The sequence below is a fragment of the Octopus sinensis genome, linkage group LG3, assembly GCF_006345805.1.
Source record: "Octopus sinensis linkage group LG3, ASM634580v1, whole genome shotgun sequence".
NCBI classification, from domain to species: Eukaryota; Metazoa; Mollusca; class Cephalopoda; order Octopoda; family Octopodidae; genus Octopus; species Octopus sinensis.
The window spans coordinates 35,353,165-35,378,804 of NC_042999.1; the positions used below are offsets into that span (position 1 = coordinate 35,353,165).

Here is a 25,640-nt window from a genome sequence, read left to right on the forward strand (position 1 = left end):
CCTTGTTTGTCCCTCTTTGTTTAGCCCTTGTGTGTAATAAAGAAATAGGTATTGGCACATCGTTAGGGAATGCTCGAAATTGGCACAACGCGAATACAAAAGACGTCGTGACAATCTGACTAGAATGAACCATTGGGAGCTCTATGAAAATCACGGCTTACAAAGAGCAAAGATGTGGTATGAGCAAACCCCCGAAGGAGTCACCGAGAATGAGGATTGCAAAATTTTGTGGGATGCAATGATCAAGTGCAGTCACCTGACCAGACGTCGGAAGACGGACATTGTTGTGGTGAATAAAAAAGAAAGAGCATGAATGATAATCGACATAGCATGGCCCAGTGACAACAGGATCAACGTGAAAGAAGAAGAAAAAATAAACAGCTATGACGATTCGAAGAAGGAATTACGAAGGTTGTGGTCAATGAGGAAAGTAGAGATGATACCAATAGTAATTGGTACACTTGGAAGTATCAGCACTCAACTACCAACATGGTTTAAAAAATCGGTGCGTGGGTAAAGGTAGAACACCTACAGAAATCAGTATTACTTGAAACTACAAGAATTCTTCGCAAGGTTCTTGAAGCATGACCAGTAAACAAGTGCCACCTTTGTCTGTTGGTCGTGAACAGCTGACACTTTTCATCATACCCAGCAAAAGAAGCTGTGAGTTTTCATCAAATAATAATAATAATAATAATAATAATAATAATAATAATAATAATAATAATAATAATAATAATAATAATAATATGTCCTTCTACATATATTGTATAATGTATCTCGCCCTTTCCTTCTAATTTGTAAACGTTGTTTTTCAAACTTCACATTTTCATTTCTTTGTACCTCTTGTGAAAGTTGTGTATTTTTTATACGCCTTCGAACTCTTGTGGTTAATAAAGAAAAGATCATCATTATTATTATTATTACTCTTTGTCGTATAGGTTGTAAGAAGTTATTACTTTCTGTTGGATAGATTACAGGGATAACAGTTGATAAAATTATGGTAGATAAAGTGCTGAGTGAAACTAATACATCTTAAAGCAGGTGTTGACGACAGCATCTGTCATTGAAATTATATTCATTACAATTTCTGTAATGGAATCTAATTGAATCAACTCGATGTAAGTCGTTGAAGTAGTTCTCACAAATATTTATCAAAATCTAAACTTCAGTTTCTGAGCGATAGCAATAACAAATGTTACTGTGTCTATTATAAAAGTAGGATGTCCTCAGAAATCAATATAATCACAAATGAATCTTATTCCAATGATTCCTGAATGAACACATCCTTTCCTTTTTTAATAGTGGCGCATTAACTTACATATCTTTCTTAACAACTTCGTTATAATTTTCTCAGTCCTCGTGCTACCAATCACTTATCATTATTTATTTTTTCTTCTTTCAAATTTGCTTCCATTTCTTGCCGAGTGTCTTCCCGACTCCTAGGGCAAAGAAACTCATAGTATACATTGGTAGGCCATTAAACTAGACTCAATAGTTCGTTCATTTTTTTTTTAAGTTAAATTAAAATACATGGGTAGTAATAGTTCTCACATCGACAATGCTCTTCTCAATACGTGTGATGTACCAGTTAAGACAATCTTTTGCACGTCTTGCAGGGATGGTAAGCCAGGGATCATTCTCATATAATTTTCGGTTCCCTTCTTGATCATTCCTAGTGCTCCTACGATCATTATTATTATTATTATTATTATTATTATTATTATTATTATTATTATTATTATTATTAAGACGGCGAGCTGGCAGAATCGTTGGCGCACCGGACAAAGTTCTTAGCAGCATTTCGTCCGTCTTTACGTTCTGAGTCCATATTCCATCGAGGTTGACTTTGCCTTTCATCCTTTCGGATTCGATAAAATAAGTACCAGTTGAGTACTGGGGTCGATGTAATTAGCTATCCCCATCCCACCAAATTTCAGGCCTTGTGTCTATAGCAAAGACTATTATTATTATTATTGAATGAGAGGGAAGCGCGTAGCATGTAAGTGACGCTAGGGTACAATATACGAAGTCAATGTACCCATTATGATTACCCACCTTATAAGGGTATACCAGGCACATGCGCGACATGGTGGACCTTACTACACCACGATGTTTTAGATAAATTTGAGCCTCATACGTACAAGTTTTGTGTCGCCTCTGTACACTTTCATTTGATTTCGACACTATTTGGCCAAGAAACTTACCCCTTATTACATAATATAACTGTGAATATATTCACTGAGTTTACGACGACTTGCATATTTATTCTTAATACGTTCCGACAGATTCGAACGCAAATATGTTAATCACTGTCACAAGAATACAGCTTTTCGTTTACGACACCTATGAGTTCATAACACACTTGATTCATTGAAGAAAAGGATTCTAGTACACCGGTGTTTCGATATGTTGTATCAGCTAGAAGTTGTAATTTCAGTGAACAGGCTGTTCGTTGATCCATACTGATATCTGCCAACCGATAATAAATCGTCATTTGTACGGTGATCAGCGAGATTCGAAACAAGGACTTGTATATTCATTCTTAATATATTCCAATTCATCGTCTCGTAGAATACTCACTATTTATAAGTTTCATCCTTCAATTTAATTAGATTGATTATTACTTAACCAAATAATTGATCTAGTTTCATCTTTTCTACATATATATTATATCGATCGTATATGAACGTATTTGTGTCGTTCAGTTTTATGTAAATTAACGGAAAATTTAAATTATGGGTATAATACTATAGTTTAAAAAATCCACTGCAGTGAGAAATAATGGAATAAGGACAGGTGCTTAAATATTTTAGCTGTTATTTTATATAAAACAAATATCTGTGCATATATTTGCTTTATATATATATTTAGATTTAATTAAATATTCGTTTTATATTTACTAAGAGCATGGCCGTAGTCTGAAGCAAGTAAAAGACTAAAGATATATTGGTAACATTTGAATATTGTGTTTTTTGGAGGGGAAAGATTCGGATGAAGAGGATGATGTTGATGAAGAGAACGAAAGTTGGATAAAGCTCGATATTTTTAGTGATTTGTTGAAGTTATATTCTAAATTCGAATCACAGAGAGGCATTGCCGTTACAAATGATGAATCAACAGTAGACTATATGCAAAATGGTGGGAAATCCGTTGTGGAAATTTTTTATGAGGGATGCAATGCTGTACTGCTGCTCAAACACACCCGTCGCCTGACTTTGGTGCCTGGTGGTGCTTCAGAATATTCTGGGTGGGCACTAACTTGTAATAATGCTAATGTGGAGTCACTATAATGGAGTAAATCTGAGCTGCACCACTGAGTAGTGAGGGGGGCAGTGCCGTCCAGTGCACCCCCTTAGCCACGGACATGCGCAAACAATTATCAGACTATGAAAGAACAAAATAAAAACAAAAGAACAAAAAGGAATCATGAGGATCGAAAAATATTTCATCGTTCCACACCTCACCAAGAAGAATCAATTATATTTGTGAAAATATTAATTATTGCTAATTCAAATTTTCAGCGAAAAGATCTATTGTTGACCTGAAGCAGATGGCAGACAGCTAAAAGATAAATGATTTAGACATTTCCTCCTTCGTTTCGTATAGTTATGTTTTCGTCAGAACAGGAAATTAATAAAATCAATACTCAAAATTAAGATGTTTAACATCAATTAATAAGAAACTAACTCCTCTAATATTATGTCCTATTTTAAATATATACATTTACAAGTAAACGATTTTGAAATTGTTTCAGCAAGTTGCAATATTCAGCTCCTTTATAACTTTTATAAATATTGTTACATTAGTTAATCACATCACGTGATCACGTGACCGACCAGACAATCAGATGTTGTTACACATCGCTGGTCACAATGCGTTCGCATTGTTTTAGCCTTCGAATGACGCCACCCCGCTGGCTAAGCGAGCAGGCCAACAGAAGAAAGAGTGGGAGAAAGAGTGGTGAAAGAGTACAGCAGGGATCACCACCCCCTGCCGGAGCGTCGTGAAGCTTTTAGGTGTTTTCGCTCAATAAACACTCACAACGCCCGGTCTTGGAATCGAAACCGCGATCCTGCGATCGCGAGTCCGCTGCCCTAACCACTGGGACATTGCGCCGCCACACATTAGTTAATAAATACTTATAATTCTTTCCCAAAATATAAAGATCTTCAGACAAGCATAGTAACGTATCATACTACTTTCGATGATATAACTAAAGACAACCTTTTAGATATTACCCTTAACTTATATAATGATTCATATTTCCAATACTATAAACCCTCAACTAATTTTAAATATATTAGCTTTTTCACTTATCATCCTAAGACTATTACAAGAAACTTAGTAAGAAATATTTCACTTAGACTTTCTAGATTGTCTGCTAATGTTGATATCTTTAACGATAAAGCCGATTTGTATAACTTTGCCTTACTTAGAGAAGGCTATAAAGAAAAAATAACGTATATTAACCCTATTAACATTAATTATGCTTCTATTAATCAGGACCTGAAAACACATTATAACGGTAATAACAATATAAATTTTTGTTCGAATAATAAAAATAAATCGAAAATGTATTTTTGCAGCGTAAGGGAGATAACTGTTCCTTATTTCCTTTTATACGTAATAAAAATAAGTCTAGGACTTTTAAAGATAATTACCCAAACAACTAGGTGGGTTTTAGTAAAACAATTTGGTTGATCATTCCATTTCGTAAGCAGATCAAATTCAACCTCCCTTATCAGTTTCGTGAAGCTATAGATAAGAATTTTCCAAAAAATTCCAGATTTTTTCCATTATCAATTCACACCGAATTAGGATAGGTTTTTCAAACACCAAAATCCTTTCACAAATATGATGCATAACTCCGGATGGAGGACTACTGGTTCAAGATAAAGCCTACAGGCACGGAAGTACCATCGAGTGAGACTATCCGAGATGTGCGCAGAACGACGGAAAGTGCTGCATGCAATCGTACAATGTCCGAGCATTACTGGCAACTATTGTCCGAGCATTACTGATAACTGTTGTTGTGTGTAGGATGGATCCTATTATTAGATGAATCAATCATGAAGTTTGACCCCCGCCCTCTTTTAAAACAGCTGAGAAGACAATGCTCCTCTGTCTGCTAGCTACAGCATGAAGATTTCTGTTTTAGTCGAGGCTGAAAGGATTAAGGACAGACACTTTTATTCGATCAAGACCTCTGCGACTTTTTCAAGTCCCACTTCAAAAGGAAAGTCAGGGCAGAGAGGGAAGAGCTCTCCTCCAGTGAATTTGTCAGGTGGGTGAATGTAGTGAACATGGTTAGAATGAATTGATGAATTCTAAATACGCACCTGTAGATTAGAGAACAACATTTGGCTGAGAGCTCGTACATTTGGTGGTCAGGGTGATCTTGAATCTGTGGGGTTCCTTGCCTGATCTTAGTTGGAGGCTCTTTTGCATTAAAAGGACTGCTTCATCTATGCTGTCACATAGTTTTGTATACTAATGTATATTTGTTCATCTCATATATTCCTCATCCCCACTCCCCTTTTCTTTTTCTTTTATTGTTTTAATGTAAACACCAACACAAATTGTAGCCTGTTCTTGTAATGCTCATTCGTCGATGCCCCTGTGGCAAATAAACGGTTGTAGTTGTTGCTGCTGCTGCTGCAGTTGATGTTGTAAATTCCTTTAACAAAAATGAGACAATAATAATTCCATATAAAACCTGCTAATAAATAGCAATTTTTAAAGTAATTGATAGTTAGCTTTAGTCATTTTTTCTTCATTTTGTCAATTCTGCCCATTAATTAATTATTGACGCCATAATTGTAAATGTTCACATTGTTCTTGTTGTTGACCATTATTATTGTTGTTTGCATTGTTATTGTTGTTTGCATTGTTATTGTATTTATTTGAGCTGCCAAAGTAGGTGTTATTAATCATGATGTCCTTCTACTCATTTGTTCAGTACATAGTTTTCTGTTTTAAAAAATCGAAATTAAAAACATTTACAATGAGAAACTACATTTGTTGTATCTGAGGTATAAAAGCAAAACAAAAATCAAAACTAAGAAAGTCAATTTGTGGAAATAAATACTATCACTGTTATATTCTCAATATCTTCTCTAATTCTATAGTGGATGTACATACAGCCTTATTAATCCTTATAGAGAATGCAAAACTGTGTTCCTCTATAAACGGAGGTTCGAGAACAAGCTCTACATCATATTGCTCACTTTATAAATCATCTCAGCTATTTCATCTAGGTCGTTCCATAGGACGCCCCAAGACAGTTTCCACACGTTTTCCCCTTCTTCCGTAATGGTCCTCAGCTCCTGTACCCCTTCCATACCAATATCTTCCTTGGTTCTTCCTTCTGCTGGTTGCCAGAGCACTAGCTTGTTAGCAATTTTCACCGGTGTGTCTGATGCAGTGTCCACCTAGCCTCATTCTTCTATGCTGTATCTTCAATGCTACTTTTGGTAGTCCCTGGTATAAGTCGGCGTTTATTGTATGACTCTTCTAGGAGACATTGAGTGCCGTTCTAAGCACCCTTGCATAACAACCATCCAACTGCCTCTTCAATGCTTTAGTGAGCGTCCATGTTTCAGCCCCGTATAGAACAGACTCTACTGTTGTTAGAAACAACCTCACTTTCAATTCCCTTGCTAACTTTGAACTCCATACCTTTCTCAATTTATGGAATGCACTCCAGGCAAGAGCTTTCCTTGCTACGTCTTTTTCAGTACTTTGTGTCCACGCACCAAGGTATTTGAAATTTTCAACTACCTTGAGCGACTTACCGTCTCTCACTTTCACTGACAGACATTTCGTGACTGAATACATTCAGCTCTGTTTTGTTTGCATTACAGTACACTCCTACCTTTCCTGATTCCTGCTCTAATCTGCTCAACACCTCCAGTACCTGATCTGTCCTCTCTGTTAGTAATGCCAGGTCATCAACATAACCTAGCTCAGTTACTGTTACTGCTTGATGCCATCTATTTCTTTGCCCTCGTACAATCTACACATTACATAGTTCAGAACAATGGCGAAGAGATAAGGTGCTAGTGTGTCGCCTTCTAATACTCCGGCACTGACTTCAAAATATTCCATCTCTCCAACAGGAGTGATCACTTTCGCTCTGGTGTTCTCATACCGCTTATTTATTGCTCTCAGAATTCTTGGTGGAATATCATATGCTTTAAGTGTCTTCATCATCATTCCTCTGTGTACTGCATCAAAAGCCTTTTTAAAGTCTACATAGATAATGATAGCCTTCCTGTTATAGCTCTTAACTCCCTCTATAAGTGCAACAATGTGAGATGTTGTTGACTATCCTGATCTGAGTTGCTTAATATGAACAAAAATTAGTCCAATCAAATGTGTTGATTCGTAACCAACAGTCAGAGAAGTATAATCAACAGTCGAGTGATATCTTTGAGTTCAAAACACAAACTAAATTTTTTAGAGTCTTCATTGCGTCCATTCCTCTGGATTTTAAAATATCTGATAAATTGAAATTCCGAAGTTGTATTTGTCAAGCAAGTGACTTGATCTAAAATCATATTGAAACATTTGATGACACACAAAACTGTTAAATCTAAACTCATTTCATGAGGTAGCAAAATTTTCGACTTACAATTTTTATTTGATCACTGATAACTTTATAAATGATCCTAGAAAGATAATATGTCACAACTACATAACCTAAGAACTACATAACCTGAGAATAAAATGAATCACTTGGACAAAATATGAACTGAGATGACTGATATCGAGTTAACTATTAAAATATAGTCTCAAATGTTATGGTTTGTAGCGGGCGTTTCTTTATATTCTGGGAATGACACGTACATCTATGTATCTTCTGTTTTAAGAAGAGGTAGTTAATATGTGCAATCTTATGGTTTTAGATTATCCTGACAAAATATATCCTCTAAATAACGTATCAAAATTTCCTCTAAACAGCCAACAAGTAAAAGTATTTGAGTCATTGAAGATAGAACTAGCTAATGCTGCCATTCAAATAGTATTCTATTTACTGTTGAGATGGATGCTTTGGACTTTGCTATATCTGCAACACTAAATCAAGGTGGAAGACCAGTCGCATTCCATTCTCGCTCGCTAAAAGGTAGCGAACAGTACCACTCCTCTGTTGATAAGGAAGCCCAAGCAATTATCGAATCAATTCATCATAGGAGACACTTTCTTCTAGGTAGACATTTCACGTTAATTACTGATCAACGTTCTGTTGCATTCATGTATAATTATAAAGCGACGAGCAAAATTTAAAATGATAAAATTTTGAGATGGCGCATTGCGTTATCTCTATACACATATGGTATTCACTATCGCCCAGGATCTAGTAACATCGCTCCGGTTGCATTCACTAGGGTACGCTCTTCAGCAATCAATTCACATTCATTTTATGAGTTACATGCAGCACTGTGCCATCCTAGTGTAATACACCTTCATCAATTCGTCCGCAGTAGAAATCTTCCATATTCGTTGGAGAACGTGAAACAAATTTGTAGAAATTGCTCTATATGTCAAGAAGTGAAGCCACTATATTTAAACCAAACTTAGTTAAATTAATTAAGACCACACAGCCATTCGAGCAAATTTCAATCGATTCCAAAGGCCGGATTCCTTCCACGAAGCATCCTTACCTTCTAACAATCGTTGACGAATACTCTTGGTTTCCGTTTGGTTATCCAGTATCTGACACATCAGCTCAGACTGTAATAAGATGTTTTACAAACTAGTTTTCAGTTTTCGGTATTCCCAGTTATGTACATTCCGATCGTGGAACTGGCTTTATGTCTACAAAATTGAGAGAATGGCTCCTTAGTAAGGGCATTGCAACAAGTAGGAAAACAAGTAGGGAACAGTCAAGTAGAAAGATATAATGGTATTATTTGGAAATTAGTACTGCTCTCTTTGAAAACTCGTGCCCTTCCAGTATCTTCATGGAAAACAGTTCTTCCAGACGCGCTACATTCAATCAGATCTCTACTTTGTACTCCACCAACGCCACTCCTCGTGAACATCTTTATTCTCTTTTATTCTCTTTCTCTTTTACTTGTTTCAGTCATTTGACTGCGGCCATGCTGTAGCATCGCCTTTAGTCGAGCAAATCGACCCCAGGACTTATTCTTTGTAAGCCCAGTACTTATTCTATATCGGTCTCTTTTTTGCCGAACCGCTAAGTGACGGGGACGTAAACACACCAGCATCGGTTGTCAAGCAATGCTAGGGGGACAAACACAGACACACAAACACACACATACACACACACACACACACACATATATATATATATATATATAATATATATATATATATATATATATATCTATATATATATATACGACAGGCTTCTTTCAGTTTCCGTCGACCAAATCCACTCACAAGGCATTGGTCGGCCCGGGGCTATAGCAGAAGACACTTTGCCCAAGATGCCACGCAGTGGGACTGAACCCGGAACCATGTGGTTGGTTAGCAAGCTACTTTATTTCAAAACATTTGCCATAAAGGCAGTACACAGATTAAGTTAGCTTTGCGGGCTGGACGAGGACATTAATGAAGTGAATGATAATGAAAGACAGATGATAAGGATGGGAGAAGACAAAAAGCGCCCTCCGACTTTCGCTTCTCTAAAACATTGTTCTTTTTAAAGATAAACACAAAACGAGGTATTAAACCTCTTACAATTTTTCCAATTTTTGGACTTAGCAGTCCATTATTAATAAAAATGCAAAACGAGGTATTAAACCTCTTTCAATTTTCCAATTTTTGGACTTAGCAGTCCATTATTAATACTAACAGTTCAATAATTACATATCGTCCTCGAAATAGTTTGTGCCCGCGCCCTCCACCATCATACACGCCTCCCTCAGAACGTAATCAAGTTCCGAGTTCGCGTCGCCCGGGACCAAGCTATAATCTTCATTGAGCTCCTTTAGCCCAAGCGTCACGTCGAACGCCACGGCCTCCACAGCTATCTGCGGAGGCCATTCGGGGTCCTGTGTGAAGGCTAAAGGAGCTCCCTTGTGGTACTCTTCCATCATTTTTTTTTCAATTTCTCCTCCTCTATAGAAGAGGACCAATACGTTCAGTTCTTTCGTTGGCGGCACAGTTCCCGCCAACGTCTGCGGCTCATGGATATCAGCCGCCCGACCTTTCTTTCTTTTTCCTCCTTCTTTTGGGGGAGACTGCTGACCCAGGGGACTCCGTCACCAGACACGGGGGATCGCTATCCCCCTCCGCCACCTGAGCGTTCTTTGGCGAGCAGCCATTGTTGCTCGCCTGTCTCTTTCTTTTCGTGGAGGCAACCTCCTCCACGACTTCCACCGTCTCCCCCCAATGAGGGGGCGGCGGGCGCCTTTTCCCCTTCATGCTCCGGGGCACCACCACGGCCCCCGGGACAATTCCTCTTGATATGTCCGGGCTTCAGGCACAGGTGACACTTGGGGGGGCGTCCCTCGAGTTTCACCGGGTACCTGTGCCCAGCCATTCTCAGGAAGTCCGGGAATTTCATTTCTCCCACGGCCACCGGTGTCCACAGGGTCAAAGTTGCCTTTGACCCCTCCCAGGCGACCGCGGGAGCCATTTTCACACTCAGTAGCCTGGGTCCGCTATCCCCCAGGCCTCGCCGGATGGTCTTCTCGATCCATTCCGCCTCCGTGCCCGGGGGCAGCCCACAACCCAGGCTCTTTTTACTTTTCTGCCACAATACGAGGGGAGGAACAAAATTTCCTCTCCCTCCAGTGGCTCGCTAGCAAATCTGCTAGCTTCCTCGGGGGTACCAAACAGCAACCACACCGTTGCAAATTTACTCCCCCGAGAAATAAACTTTATCGTTGGTAGGTGGTCCCCCAACTCTTTCTCTATGGTGCTCCTGTCGAAGAGGGCGATAGCTCCACGCGACCTAGAATAGGTCAAGACTTTCAATCCACTGCTTGGGTGGGACAACCTCCCATTCCAAAGCAGTGGTTTCTTTTGTTGCCATGATTTTGAAAAAAAGTTCAACTAAAAGTTCAAAGTCCAATAAGAAAAAAACACAATGACAGAACAGAAAGACAGAACAGAGAAAAGGACGAAGGAAGACAGTTCAAATAATGGCAACACAGTTCTGCAACTGGTAATCCTCACGAAACAGGGTACTCCTAGTTGCAGCACACTTGGTTCTCCGTGGTAAATCCAAGCACAATTGGTTCTCCGTGGTAAATCCAAGCACAATTGGTTCTCCGTGGTAAGTCCAAGCACAATTGGTTCTCCGTGGTAAATCCAAGCGAACAAATTAATTTTTGAGGAGGGGCTATGCCTCTTCAAAATACACAATTCTCACTAAAAGGTGAGACAATAAATACGCCAACAAGCAGAACAAATACATCCGAAGCAAAGTGAAGCTTATTACGCGCAGAAAAGTGTTAACACTAATTAACATTAATGCTAAAAAATATTAACGGCAAGCAATAAACCTCACTATGCTTCCAAAAATATCCAAAATGTCCTACCTGTTGCCGTAAAATGTTCAATAATTCACGTTAACACGTGACATTTGCCGGAGCAAAAAACAGCACGTCTGTCTGGTAAGAAGCTACTTACCACACAACCACTCCTGCGCCTTTAACTATCAAAGACATTCAGCTACGGGAACGTCTATGTCATCATGGCTTCTCAGCCCAGGACCTGTGCTAGTGCAAAGGAACAATCGCACTAGCGAGTATGACCGTATCTTTGACCAAGTTGATTTAATCGAAGCCAACCCCCAATGCTCTCACGTTCATTATCCAGACGATCGCGAAAACACAGTATCTACGAAACTATTGGCATCACCAGGAAAAACTAACCCAACTGATGACTTAACCCAGACATTTGTGACCCTCAAGAGCCAGACAAAGATCTGGCTGAAATGTCTTCACCTCCTAGAGATAACCTTCTGAAACAAGAGGAATCCCTTCAACTTCGTCAATCTCAAAGAATTCGGAAAGCCCCGGAAAGGCTTGATCTATAAAAAATTTTTTTTAATCAAAAAATTTTTTTTTTTCTAGGAGGGAGTGAATGTTAAGCAAATTGTGCTGATTTGAGTGACTTCCATTCATATAAAGGGCATGCGCATTTGATGATCAGGGAGAGAACGGCCATTTTGAATAACATACGTTGAATCGAGAATATCATGGATAACACTATAAGACGTTTTTCTGTTGTGGGCTGTGACTGGAAATTAGTTTCTTTGAACTAGGAATTACTGGTCATACATAACATTTGCTGAAGCTGAAATAGGTTAACATGCCAAATATGTACAAATCAGATATTCTTTTTCTTTAGCTTTGATTATTCTGTTGTTTTCTGCTTTAATGTTGGCTTATAAAAAATTTATAAGAAACACTTAGTGTTAACGAGAATTTATACGGTGCTAAAAGCTATTCGGTGTCTGTCAGAGTTGGTAAAACACAAAGCGATGAGCAAATTGCAAAAACTTTGCCATAGCCATTTGTTTCTTCTGGCTTTTCTTGTTAATAAAATGAGAAATATCACTTAATAATCGCCGTTGCTTTATAAATTAATTTCCCATAAGGGGCCATCATGTTGTATGTGTCATTATTAAAACTCAGTTATTAATTCTCCATTGATAATTGCTAAACTGGGCGAGTGTTATCCTATTAGATTTGAATCATACTGTACAATGCATCTTTGTTATGTAGTAACTTTTTGTAGGAGGTAGACAATGGCAAGACGTCTTTATAATCAGGAACTAACTTTGGACAAAAGGTAAATAGAATAACAAAAGTCGCTTTTAGTGCTCTACACTGTATCAAAGGAAAAAGAATAGAACTGCTGCATTTTGTATAGTATATCATTAGTAAATTCTGAATATTCTCTCTTGGCCGTGTTTATCATTGTCTTTTCTTTTACTTTCCTATTTACCTTCAGGGATCTACAATAAATGCATCAGATATCTGTCGTAGAAACTAAATATAAATCGTTTGGAAACATTGGTTTCAATTTTGACCATTTTATTTCCTATATATTTATTGGAAAACTATGTTTCGAATAGTTTAATCTCTGTCCATCATCAAATGAAATATATATGTTAATATGTTCAAGATGGAGTTTTAAACTCGGGAACTCTTTATTTCAACCGCAGTTCCAACGCTCCTGTCCAGTATTTAACAAACGAATAACATTAACTGCAGCCAGACAACTCACTTATTATGATAATTCTGATCAATTAGAATAACGCATATCAAATTTCTTGTTTTTGTACATTCAGTCATGGTTCCTCCATAACAGTTGTTTAGTACATAAATCATAAATGAGACAGTATTTCATGCATACCACGTAGTGTCTAGACAACTTACAAATTCATAAACTAATTATCATGAGACCACACAATATACATTTTCTGTGAATTAGCTCACGAAATTATTATATGAGGATTGTTGATAGATATACTGTAAAAATTATCGTTCAGATCTCGGTGTGTTGAAAATAACTAAAAACTACACTGAATTAAAAATAATTCTTACATATTTCACAGTTTTATAATTAAAAACTACACTGAATTAAAAATAATTCTTACATATTTCACAGTTTTATCTAACAACCATTTTGACACACATAGGCATGCATATACACATCGATATATACATATTTATGTTCTATATCTAAGTCTTGTAAACGGATGCGCCCAGGTGTGTCTATAAGTGTATGCATGGGTGCAGCATCCAACGTAATCTAACCAAATGTAAATCAAAATTACGATTCAGGATAGATTCACTATTTTATGCCTTTTGTATTATTTCGTCGTTCACACCTTTACAGAAGATATATACATCAGAATCGCGAATTTCTTACTCAAGTAAAACTGGTTAATTATCTATGACTGGCTCCGTACGGTAGTGACTTTTTAAACAAGACTTTCTATAGTATTGCTTAGCGGAATAAAAAGCATACTTAATCAAATGTGTGTGCGTATGTGTGTGTGAATGTTTACACATATATACATATATATACACATATATACACATATATACATATATATATATATATATATACATACACACACATACATATATGTGTCCCCCATCATGGCCGCAGTATCAAGGCTGAAACATATAAAAGAATAATCGAATGTGTATATGTATGTGTGTGTGTGTGTGTGTGTGTTGTGTGTGTGTGTGTGTGTGTGCGTGTGTCGGCGCAGGTGTGACTGTGTGCTAAGAAGCTTGCTTCCCAACCACATGGTTCTGGGTTCAGTCCCACTGCGTGGCACTTTTGACACGTGTCTTCTACTAAAGCTTCGGGCTGACCAAAGCTTTGTGAGTGAAATTGGTAAACGGAAACTGTAAGAAGTCCATCATGTGTTTGTGTGTGTGTGTGTGGTGTGTGTGTGTGTGTGTGTGTGTGACAATCATTAATTGGGTGCACACAAAACAGCAACAATCTATATCCTTTTAGCACTGTTGCTTACATTTTTCATTCATATATAACAAACACCCAAGATGCTGCACATGATACTGAATCCAGAACCAAGTGGTTCTGAAGCGATCATCTTATCGAGAAAGCTGGGCTTTTGGCCATCCTTCAGACGATGGCATATTACACTGAGTGTACTTTTAACTATGAACTTGTTAAAATTGCTCAGAGGTTAAAAGGTTGAATTCTTATTTGAAATCATTCACCATTTGCGGTTCTAAACTCCAGTACACTAAGCTGTAAATATATATCATCAGAAACTGCAGCCTACTGAGCTACATGATTCTAACTTTGGCACAACAATTTTGAGCTGAGCGACCTCAGTTCTCAACTGGTAAAAGGCAAAGTTGATCTCGGCAAGATTTGAACTCGGAACATAGAGCCAAAAAAATTTTCGCTCTGCATTTTGTCCGGATTGATAATGATTCTGCCAGCTATAAAATTAATTGAGTTGTATAATTAACAAGTGTTTTGCCTGATTTAAATCCTACTAAATAAAAGTGAAAGCATGTAGCATAATGGATAGGTTTTCTGTTTCCGATCAAAAGGTCGTGGATTTTTATTTCTGAACTGCGTTGTTACCTTATCCAAGTCACTTCATTTCACGTTGCTCCAGTCTACAAACGTAAATGAGTACCCACAGGGTGTCAGTGCAGCTCTTTATCCCCGCAATTTTCTCATCTTGGTTGTGTCGTTTGGTCAAGAGTGAAGGATGGGAGCGTAATTGTGTCCCTATCTATTCGTGACCACATAGACACCTACAATATTTAGCGACAGCATGCTACATGTTACTAAACCGTACGCGTTCGCCGGTACGGTCTGATAACGTGTACCACGCTTTCGCTAATTATTTTAAATTGATGATATGTTAGTAAGAAACCACTATCGTGCATTTTTCCATAAATATGACAAGAGCCGTCTGTTATTTTCATCATTTTTTTAAAGTTGACATTAATAAGACGCTATCTAATGCTTATACCATAATTATTCATGGGGAACTGACAAAATTCATAATGTTTCATGAAATTGTATCTCATTTACCTATTCTATATGTTAATTATGATTTCTTTACATGAGACATAACTATATAATTCAAATCAGCGTGACCGTGGGATTGTGTGTGTCTCGTCTTTTATATATAAAAATGTATTGGCGTGTTGCATTGATAAAAATATATTCAGTTAATAGAAATATATTCTGCCGGAGAGGACGACCCGCAATCGTCGGTAAATTTTGATCCTTTCACCCTTACGATTTTCACTAAGAAAAAACTCGGATTTTTTGCGTGGAATCAAGTACCCTGACCTCCTAATATACTGCAAAACCTTTATTTTGGTTCGGAAAAAAAGGAGTGGTGGGAAACCGGATCCCTCCCCCTACCAAAATCATGGAATTTTTATTTTCGTTGAATGAATTCTGGTGACCTAATATGCTACAAAACCTTTTGGGGGGTCCAGAAAACGGGGGTGGGATGAGGTGGAAGCCTCGGAAATTTCATCCCCCACCCCATTGATCTTTTCACCCGCAAGATTTTCATTAAGAAAAAAAAAACTCGGATTTTTTGCGTGGAATCGAGTACCTTGACCTAATATGCTTCAAATCCCTTATTTTGGTTCGCAAAAAAGGGAGTGGTGGGAAACCGGATCCCTCCCCCATATCCCTGAATCATTGGACATTTTTTTTTCGTTGAATGAATTCCGAATGCTACAAAACCCCATTTGGGGTCCGGAAAACGGGGTGGGGTGAGGGGAAGACTCAGAAATTTTACCCACTCCCAACATTTTACAGAAATACATTTTCCAGAGTGTGAATTATAGGGTTCGTTATTAGATATATAGAGAATGTAACAGTACGATGCTCTTCTAATTCAGCCATCCTTCTCTCCTTCCACTTCTTAAAAGAATGTTCAACAATCATTTTCGTGCGAGAATGACTTGAAAGGATGTTCCATGCTTTTCTTGATTGTTGTAGGAGTCATTTTGAGCGCCAGATGACAGACACCTTCTCGATTCACGCACCCTTGGACCTAACCTACGAACATCGAGGATGTAGCAGCTGGAGAGAGAGGGGACCGCTAGGTACTCAGCTAATACTCATTACATCTAAGTAAAATAGAGTAACATGAAATGAAATATCTTACTCAAAGCCACAACGGGTTGCCTGGTCCAGGAATTAGATCCAAGATCTTATGATAATGAACCAAACAGCCCCCTAACCACTAGGCCACTAGCCATCACTTCTATTTCTAAACACTAAATAATTTCTATAAACTTAACAGCAACAGTCCTAACATATTCGCTAAGAAACTTTTGATGTGTGAAACTAGTTCAGCAATTTATTCTAAGATAAGTATGTTAAACTGTGTGATTTTCTATTATTTTACCTTATTTGCTTTACATCAGTATTCTTCCTTATAGAAATTACATCTCAAACCATGAATGTAACCTGGAGATGATTGAAGAATGGCAATTATCACCAGTAGTTCTCTTATATGATTATTTCTATTGATTTTACTTCTACTATTTGACTACAAAGTACCTATTTGAACTCCAGTCCAGAAGCAGATTTTAAATATTATTCAAGGTATATTAGAAATATTCAATGAAAACTTCGAGACTTTGACGATTAGTTAATTGCATAATAAAAATAATATAATTTGTTTCAATGTTCCTGCACTTGATTTAGATATTTGATTATAGAATTTTAATTCAATATTTATCAGTTCCCAAAAGAATCAATGTGTGTGATTTCTATCAAGAAACTGCTAACGGCTGCGCGGTGCCTGAAGACTCGAATAACATTTCAATGCAAATGTCGAACATTATTAAAATAGCTCTCGATGATTTTACTGCAGACGAGAAATCTCACGTTAAAACCGTTGCTCTTGAAAATGCAATCGAGCGTAAATGGCTAAAGAGTGATTTTGCGTTTTCCGTGAAAATATGTTATAGATTTACAACCCATAATGAACCCATTGAATAATTGGGAATATATATGGATATAAACAATTATTATATATTTCCCAATCAGATGTCACTACTTCATATATACATAAACACAAACACGCACAAGCATACATACATTAACACGCATACACGCACATACACACACGCGTTCACCCTAAATGAGTTTGGGTCTAATCCGTACATTAACATTGATTTAACCCTTTAGCATTTTAACCAGAAATAATCTGTCCCAAATATTTTACCTGTTTTATTTTCAAAACAGTCAGATCCGGTCTCTCACACCTACTGTACAATGTCATTCTGAAAATAAACAATCATATCATCTAAATCTCCAAGCTACGAGATAAGATATGAATATTCAAAAACAATATGAATAAAAAAGCATTATATTTGACTGAGTAATACGAAAGTTAAGGAATTAAGTAACTAAAGTTAACAGCTTACATATTTCTTTACTACCCACAAGGGGCTAAACATAGAGGGCACAAACAAGGACAGACAAACGCATTAAATCGATTACTTCGACCCCAGTGCGAAACTGGTACTTTATTTATCGACCCCGAAAGGATGAAAGGCAAAGTCGACCTCGGCGGAATTTGAACTCAGAACGTAACCACAGACGAAATACTGCTAAGCATTTCGCCCGGCGCGCTAACGTTTCTGCCAGCTCGCCGCCTTGCTAAAGTTAACAGCATATAGGGAACAAGTTTGGATTTGAAGTGAATAACATGACGTGAACCTATCAAGAGGATGTCTCTATTGCAGCTAATTAGCTGCACCCCAGTCCTAATTCAGCTGACATTCAACATACACATTATTGAAAACGAGAAAGAGTAAAGGAGGAAGATGGAGAGACAAACAGACAGACAGACAGATAGATAGAAAACGGTGAAGGGGAGTAAAAAGAATTAGAGAAAGGGAGAGAGAGATGGGGGAACAGTAAAGGAAAGAGTCACATCAAAAATATTAAGATAAAACTTACTTGGAAATGGATGCGTGGCGTTCAATCAAATAATAATATAAATTATATATATATATATATATATATATATATATATAATATATATATATATATATGCATATATACACCACACATGTGTACATACATACATATGTATGTATATAGGTATGCATATATGGGTACAGGTCCCTCCGCATATATCAAATTTTATTCTGGTTCGCGGAAACAACTGCCTGCAAAGTCTTATCTGCTATAAAGGAAAATTAAACAGAAATGGTGGAATGATAGAGCAAAAGGATCACAAGAACCAGCTGATAGAAATGGTGCCAAGGGTTTGTACTCTTATGATAAGGAGGTATGTGGCCCCAAATCTTCTTCAATTGCTCCAGTGAGAACAGCAAATAGGCATTTGCTTTTGACTATCACCGCTTCTATTCACAAGCGCTGGGTAGAACATTTTTATGCACTTTTGTATAGACCTACATCTGTTGACATGAGGGTGATAGAAAAAAATCGAACAGCTTCCAGTTATAGAGTAGATGGCATTTGAACCAACTCTAAATAAATGACATTTATTTAGTTGTGAATAAGCTGAATAATAATAAGTCTCCAGGAATCTGTGCAGAGGTCTTGAAATATGGGGATGATAAATTGTTTGAACTTTTAAATATATTAATTTGTCATTGTTGGAGAACTGAGGAGGTCCCTCAAAACTGGATTGATGCCATTTTTGTCTCCTTATAAATCGAGGTCAAAGGATCTGTGTGGTAATTTTCGTGAGATTTTGCTTTTGTCTGTAGTTGAAAAGGTACTTGCCCGTATTATGTTAGAACATTTAAATAGCTTCATAGTTCCAAATATGATATCTGAATCCCAATGTGGTTTTTGCCCCTCCAGAAGCGCAATTGATTGTATCTTTACTATCCGACATTTTCAGGAAAAGTGCATTAAACAGACTCTTTCCTTATACCATTATTTTGTTGATTTAAGCAAAGCATTTGATATTGTTAAACGAAATCCTCCGTGGCTAATTCTAAGGAAAATAGGTTGCCCAGAAAAAATTGTAAACATGATCAGGGCTTTGCATCATGATATGAAGGCTAGAGTTAATTTTGGTGGTAAGCTCTCTGAATTTTTTTACCATGGAAAATGGAGTAAACCAAAGTGACCTTGATGCACCTAACTTTGCTGTTGTGCTCTCACACACTTTTCAAAGCTCCGAAGAGAGTATTTACATAAAATATCTGGTCAAACTCCAGTGTTTGACCCGACCAAAAAAAATAGTGTAATAGGTGTAAAACATGTAGTAAACGAATATGAAAAAAATGCGCGCTGGCGAACGGGGGGCAGGGGTTGAAAAGGACTCGTAACATTCCCGATGTGAATTTTCCGAGTCCTCCCCACCACCCACCCCCCGATCGCCAGTGCGCATTTATTTTTCATATTTGTTTACTACATGTTGTTTTACACCTATTACACTATTTTTATTTTCCTTTTGTGACCGGGTGTTGAAGTGGGGTTACTGGATCGTGTGAATTATCCAAGTTCGCACACCACCCACACCCCGTCACAAAAAGTGGGGAAAAAATAGTATACTAGATGTAGAATAATGTGTAGTAAACGAATACGAAGAAAATTTTGCCGACGAACGGGGAAGTGGTGAGAGGACTCGGAACATTCCCGATGTGAATTTTCCGAGTCCTCTCCCCCGCCCCCGTTCGCCAGCGCGCATGTTTTTCATATTTGCTTAGTACGTGTTGTTTTACACTTATTGCACTATTTTTCTTTTTTTTTTTTTTTGCTTGGGGCAAACACTGGAGTTTGACCAAATATCGAACTGCAGGGAATGTTTCTAATCTGCCACTTCAACATGGCTGCCTGTTCGAACAGACAGCCATGTTGAAGTGGCTACAAATATTACTTTATATATATATATATATATATATATCCTACTGACAATTGTCTTGATATATATGTGATACTCTATCTAGATAGTGTACTATAATTTGCATATGATAGTCAGCCATGTAATAAATAAATAATATATATTTATACCTATATATTTCTGTATGTCTCTATATATGTGTGTTTGCGTGTTTGTGTGTGTATGTGTATATATATATATATATATATATATATATATATATATATGTATGTATGTATGTATGTATATATACATACATACCCACATATGTGTTTGTATCTATAGATATATATACATATGTGCGCTCCAATAGATTTATATGGATATATATATACCTTAACTTGTTTCATTAGTCAAAAGATTTGCAAGGCACCAACAGACTTCAAGAGATACATTAATGTCCATAGAACATGATTACCGCTTTATTTTATTGAACCCTCATTTGTCATTCACGACGAGAGAGTCCATCATAGATAGATAGATAGATAGATAGATAGATAGATAGATAGATAGATAGATAGATAGATAGATAGATAGATAGATAGATAGATATGCATATATACATGCATACACATGTTTTTGTATCTATTGATACACATGAGTGTTTATATACATGTGTTTATGCTTGTGTGTATATGTATTTATATATATATATATATATATGTGTGTGTGTGTGTGTGTATATGTATGTATACATATACATACATACCCACACACACATAACACACACATACACATGCGCGCGCTCGTCTGCCACTAGTTTGTATCACTCGCAGTGCAATTTGTGAGGATTGTAGTTTAGTTTATAAATTTACCGTTGTTTTGATGTCTCATCGTAGATACAAAGCACTGGTCAATTTTACAGAACGGCTAAACCCATCTGTGTCGAATTGATATATTTGCGCGCGCGCGTGTGTGCTTTGTCGTAGAAGTTGTGTTTGAATAACTTTTTCTTGCACTACTTCATTAAAAGTTATATACCAAATTCAAAGCTATATACCAAAATATATATATTTTTATATTGTAAATATTATATATTTTTATATTTGTATGTCTATATAAACATATAAATATATACATGCATATATATATACGTATATATGTACATATATGATATATACAATATATATACATATGTATGCATATATACACTTATATATACATTTATATATATGTATATAAGCATATATGTGTGCGTGTGTGTGTGTATGTATGTATGTATATATATATATTATATATATATATATATATATATATATATATATATATATATATATATAATATATATATATATATAATATAAACAATTGCAGCGTGGAAGGTGTTTGTAAGCCATTTAAGAAACACACAAAAGCCGTTCGATTCACTTCAACATTTAAGTTTAATTTGTCAAAATATTTTCGTCGCTAAAATCCGCGTCCTGTTCACTGACAAAAATCCGTGCTGCGGCATGTTGAAGTGAATCGAACGGCTTTTGTGTGTTTCTTAAATGGCTTACAAACACCTTCCACGCTGCAATTGTTTTCGTTTCAGCACACGATCTCAGATCAAATCACTTGCTATGCGAGTACATCTCCCTATATATATATAATAAATTAATAAATAAAACATATGCATATATACATACATATATGTACGTACCTACCTCTACATGTATATATACATACATATATGGGTACAGGACACAAAAAAACGTCGAACACAATGAGAAACGAAAACATAAACACAAAACCAAGAACTGGACATTTTTCTTAAACAACGAAAAAATAGAGTACAGGACAAATAACACAAGGAAAATTCCCCTTCTTCAGTCGCCATGGTTTTCATCTACTCTGCGTTTCGAAGGTGAAGGCGATACGCATCTTCGATAGAAACTTTCCTTCCCTGGAAGAGCAAAATAAAATTTGAGATCTTTTTGCGGAGGGGTAAAAATGGTAACAAAAACAAGACAGTAACGACAGTACAAAATATAAACAGTAAAAGACAGGACAAGGAGAATAACAAGACAAGAACGGCTGTTAAGCCGAACGAGATAAAGTATACGAACGCTATTTTTGAGAACGGCGAAGGAGCAACAGAAAATGCCGTCTACACTTCAAGGAAACCAGGTCAGAAAGACAGTAGCAGAGCTCTCGTCGCGTTCAACGACGGGAGGGAGGAGGAGGAGCAAGTATAAGGGAGAGAGAAAAAGGGAATGGTTGTGAAGAAACCAGAAAGAATGAAGAATGAGAGAGAGAGAGAGAGAGAGAGAGAGACAGTAATGTAGAAGAAAAGGAAACCAGAAAGAATGAAGGCTGAAAAAGGGAGGGGGAGAGAAAGGTTAAGAGTGCGCATCATTATCAATATCAAGAACAATCTTACTTAGAAATGGATGCGTGCGTTCCGTCATATAATAAATTAATAAATAAAACATATGCATGTATGCATACATATATGTATGTACCTACCTCTACATGTATATATACATACATATATGGGTACAGGACACCAAAAAACGTCGAACACAATGAGAACCGAAAACATAAACACAAAACAAAGAACAGGACATTTTTCTTAAACAACGAAAAAATAGAGTACAGGACAAGTAACACAAGGAAAATTCCTCTTCTTCAGTCGCCATGGTTTCATCTACTCTGCATTTCGAAGGTGAAGGCGATACGCGTCTTCGATAGAAACTTTCTCCTTCCCGCGAAAAGCAAAATAAAATTTGAGATCTTTTTGCACTATAATCAGTGCAAATAACTACAAAATATAATGAAGGAAGAGAAGGTTTTCTGAATAAGGATTGATAAGCGTTTGTGATGAGAGATATATAACGACGTTTTTGGCAGAGTTGAAATTACGTAGGTATGTAATCTCGTTTATTTCCTGTTAACGAACGAGACAGGTAATTTCGTTTACTTCCTGTTAAAAAGAGAAAAGGAAAATCGAACGGGGGAGAGTTCAGAATACAGCAACGGCGCTGCGTGGATAGTACAAAATACGAGAGAGAGAGAGCTGCATACGGATCGAACCGTTTACCACCTACCTTTTAAACAATCGAGGACTGGACATGAAATTCTTTGGGTAGTATACCTTTTGTTACATAATTTCATCTTTGAATATTAATTCACTGATTGTACAATTTCTGTTGTTGCCTTCAGAAGTTCACCCCTTTTATACATAAGAATTTGCTTGATCGTAACAAATTGGGGGCTCGTCCGGGATCCCTACATTATAAAACAACTTTATTATTCACCTACGAACTGACCGATTTGAGTTTTTAAAAAAATTTTTTCAGAGAATTATTCAAAAGTTATCTACAAAAATTCCACTGCTGAAATGTATATATTACCTGTATAATTATATATTACCTGTATAATTTTGTATCAACATTCAAAATTCTTCTTGTGAAATCAGTATTTAAATATGGAGCTTAAGGTTGAAGAATTTAATGAGTTTCCCAGTGTGGAGCAATTAAGGATTTTTAAACAATCAGAATTGTTGTTATTGGCCAAACATTATTATTTAGATGAGGTTAAGTCAGTCATGAAAAAGAAAGAGATTTTCAAAGTTGTTTTAGAACATTTGGTTGATGAAGAAATTTTCGAAGATTTGGTTTTGTCATTGTTGAAATCAGAGAAAACAGAAGAGTTTGAGTAGAGGAAATTAGAATTAGAATTTCAAAAAGCAATAAAGGAAATGGAAATTCAAAAATAATTAAAATTGAAAGAAATTGAGTTACAGAGTAGAAAGTTGGACACTCCTCGTGATCAGAAAGATTTTGATGTAGCTAAAAATATTAGACTTGTGCCTCCATTTAGTGAAAAAGATGTTCAAACTCCAGGCCGTCGAAAACAAAACCGGTTTTGTCACATGAACATGATCAAAAAGTATTATGACAGGTCTAAAAGTGTGCCACCAAGTCATTGCTATTGCCTTTGCTATTGATCATGATTCAGACAAGTTGAAAGAAGAATGTGAGCATCTGAAATTTGATAATTTGGCTGAGAAGGCTAACCCAAGGTTGAAAAATTCTGAAGTGTTAGCAAATATTCATGAAAAGATAGCTCACCTTACTGCAGAACAGCAATGTTAATTGTCAGATTTGCTTCGTGAATACGTACAGTTATTTCCGGATGTACCTGGTCGTACCGATTTAGTTAGTCATGATATTGACGTTGGTGATTCAAGACCTGTTAAACAACATCCTCATCGACTTAACCCACTCAAGTTGGAACATCTCCGAAAAAAGGTCAACTACATGTTGGAGAATGACATCATTGAACCAAGTGACAGTGAGTGGAGCTCGCCGTGCATCCTAGTACCGAAGCTTGATGGTACTTTTCGCTGTTGTACAGACCTGAAGCGTGTGAACTCTTTGTCTAAGACAGATTCATATTCCAATCCAAGAATTGATGACAGTATAGATAGAATCGGTCAAGCCAAATATGTAAGTTTGACTTACTGAAGGGACATTATCGAATTCCTTTAACGGAACGTGCCAAGATTTCTGCTTTTGCTACGCCAGATGGACTATACCAATATAAAGTCATGCCATTTGAACTGAAGAATGCCCCGGCCACTTTTCAACGCCTCATGAATAACATCACTTCAGGGATTCGGGGTATCGAGACCTACATTGATGACGCCATCGACCATTCTATGGAGTGGGACGAACATTTAAAGAGGATGCATGCCTTCTTTGAGAAAGTTACACAGGAAAAACTGACTATAAATCTTGCGAAATGTGAATTTACCCAGGAAAATGTGGTGTTTTTAGGGTGTGCTGTTGGTCAAGGCCAGGTACAACCGGTTAAAGCAAAGGTAGAAGCTATTGCAAAATTCCCAGTTCCGTCAAACAAAAAGGAACTTATGAGATTCCTGGGTGTGACTGGTTATTACAGAAAATTTTGTCCAAATTTCTTTGATGTTGTGGCCCTTCTCACTAATTTGTTGGGAAAAAGTGTCAAATTTGTTTGGAATGACAATTGTCAGGCCGCGTTTGAGAAAGTAAAAGCCATACTCATGAGTTCTCCAGTTTTGATAGCACCAGACTTTGGGAAACCATTTAAGCTTTCCATTGATGCAAGTGACATTGGTGTCGGTGGTGTTCTGTTTCAATCAGATGCAAAGGGTGTTGATCATCCTGTTCGTTATTACTCAAAGAAATTTGACATACGGCAGTGAAATTATTCTACCATTGAGAAAGAAACCCTTGCTTTGTTGTTGTCATAGCAACATTTTGACGTATAATTGGGAACCACCAAGTATCCCATTGAAGTGTTCACCGACCACAATCCGCTGACTTTTCTGCACAAGATGAAGA

General features: G+C 36.9%; 1 long non-coding RNA gene across 1 annotated transcript in view; it reads right to left on the bottom strand.

Annotated features, from left to right (window-relative positions):
- LOC118762431 overlaps positions 1 to 24,731 on the bottom strand; it is a 63,592-nt gene extending 38,861 nt beyond the window's left edge. The window contains exons 1-2 of the long non-coding RNA XR_004998180.1: positions 24,387 to 24,731; positions 23,361 to 23,541 (exon numbers count right to left, since the gene is read on the bottom strand). This is a non-coding gene — a long non-coding RNA (uncharacterized LOC118762431). The remainder of the gene's footprint in view (positions 1 to 23,360; positions 23,542 to 24,386) is intronic.
- Positions 24,732 to 25,640: the final 909 nt, after the last annotated feature.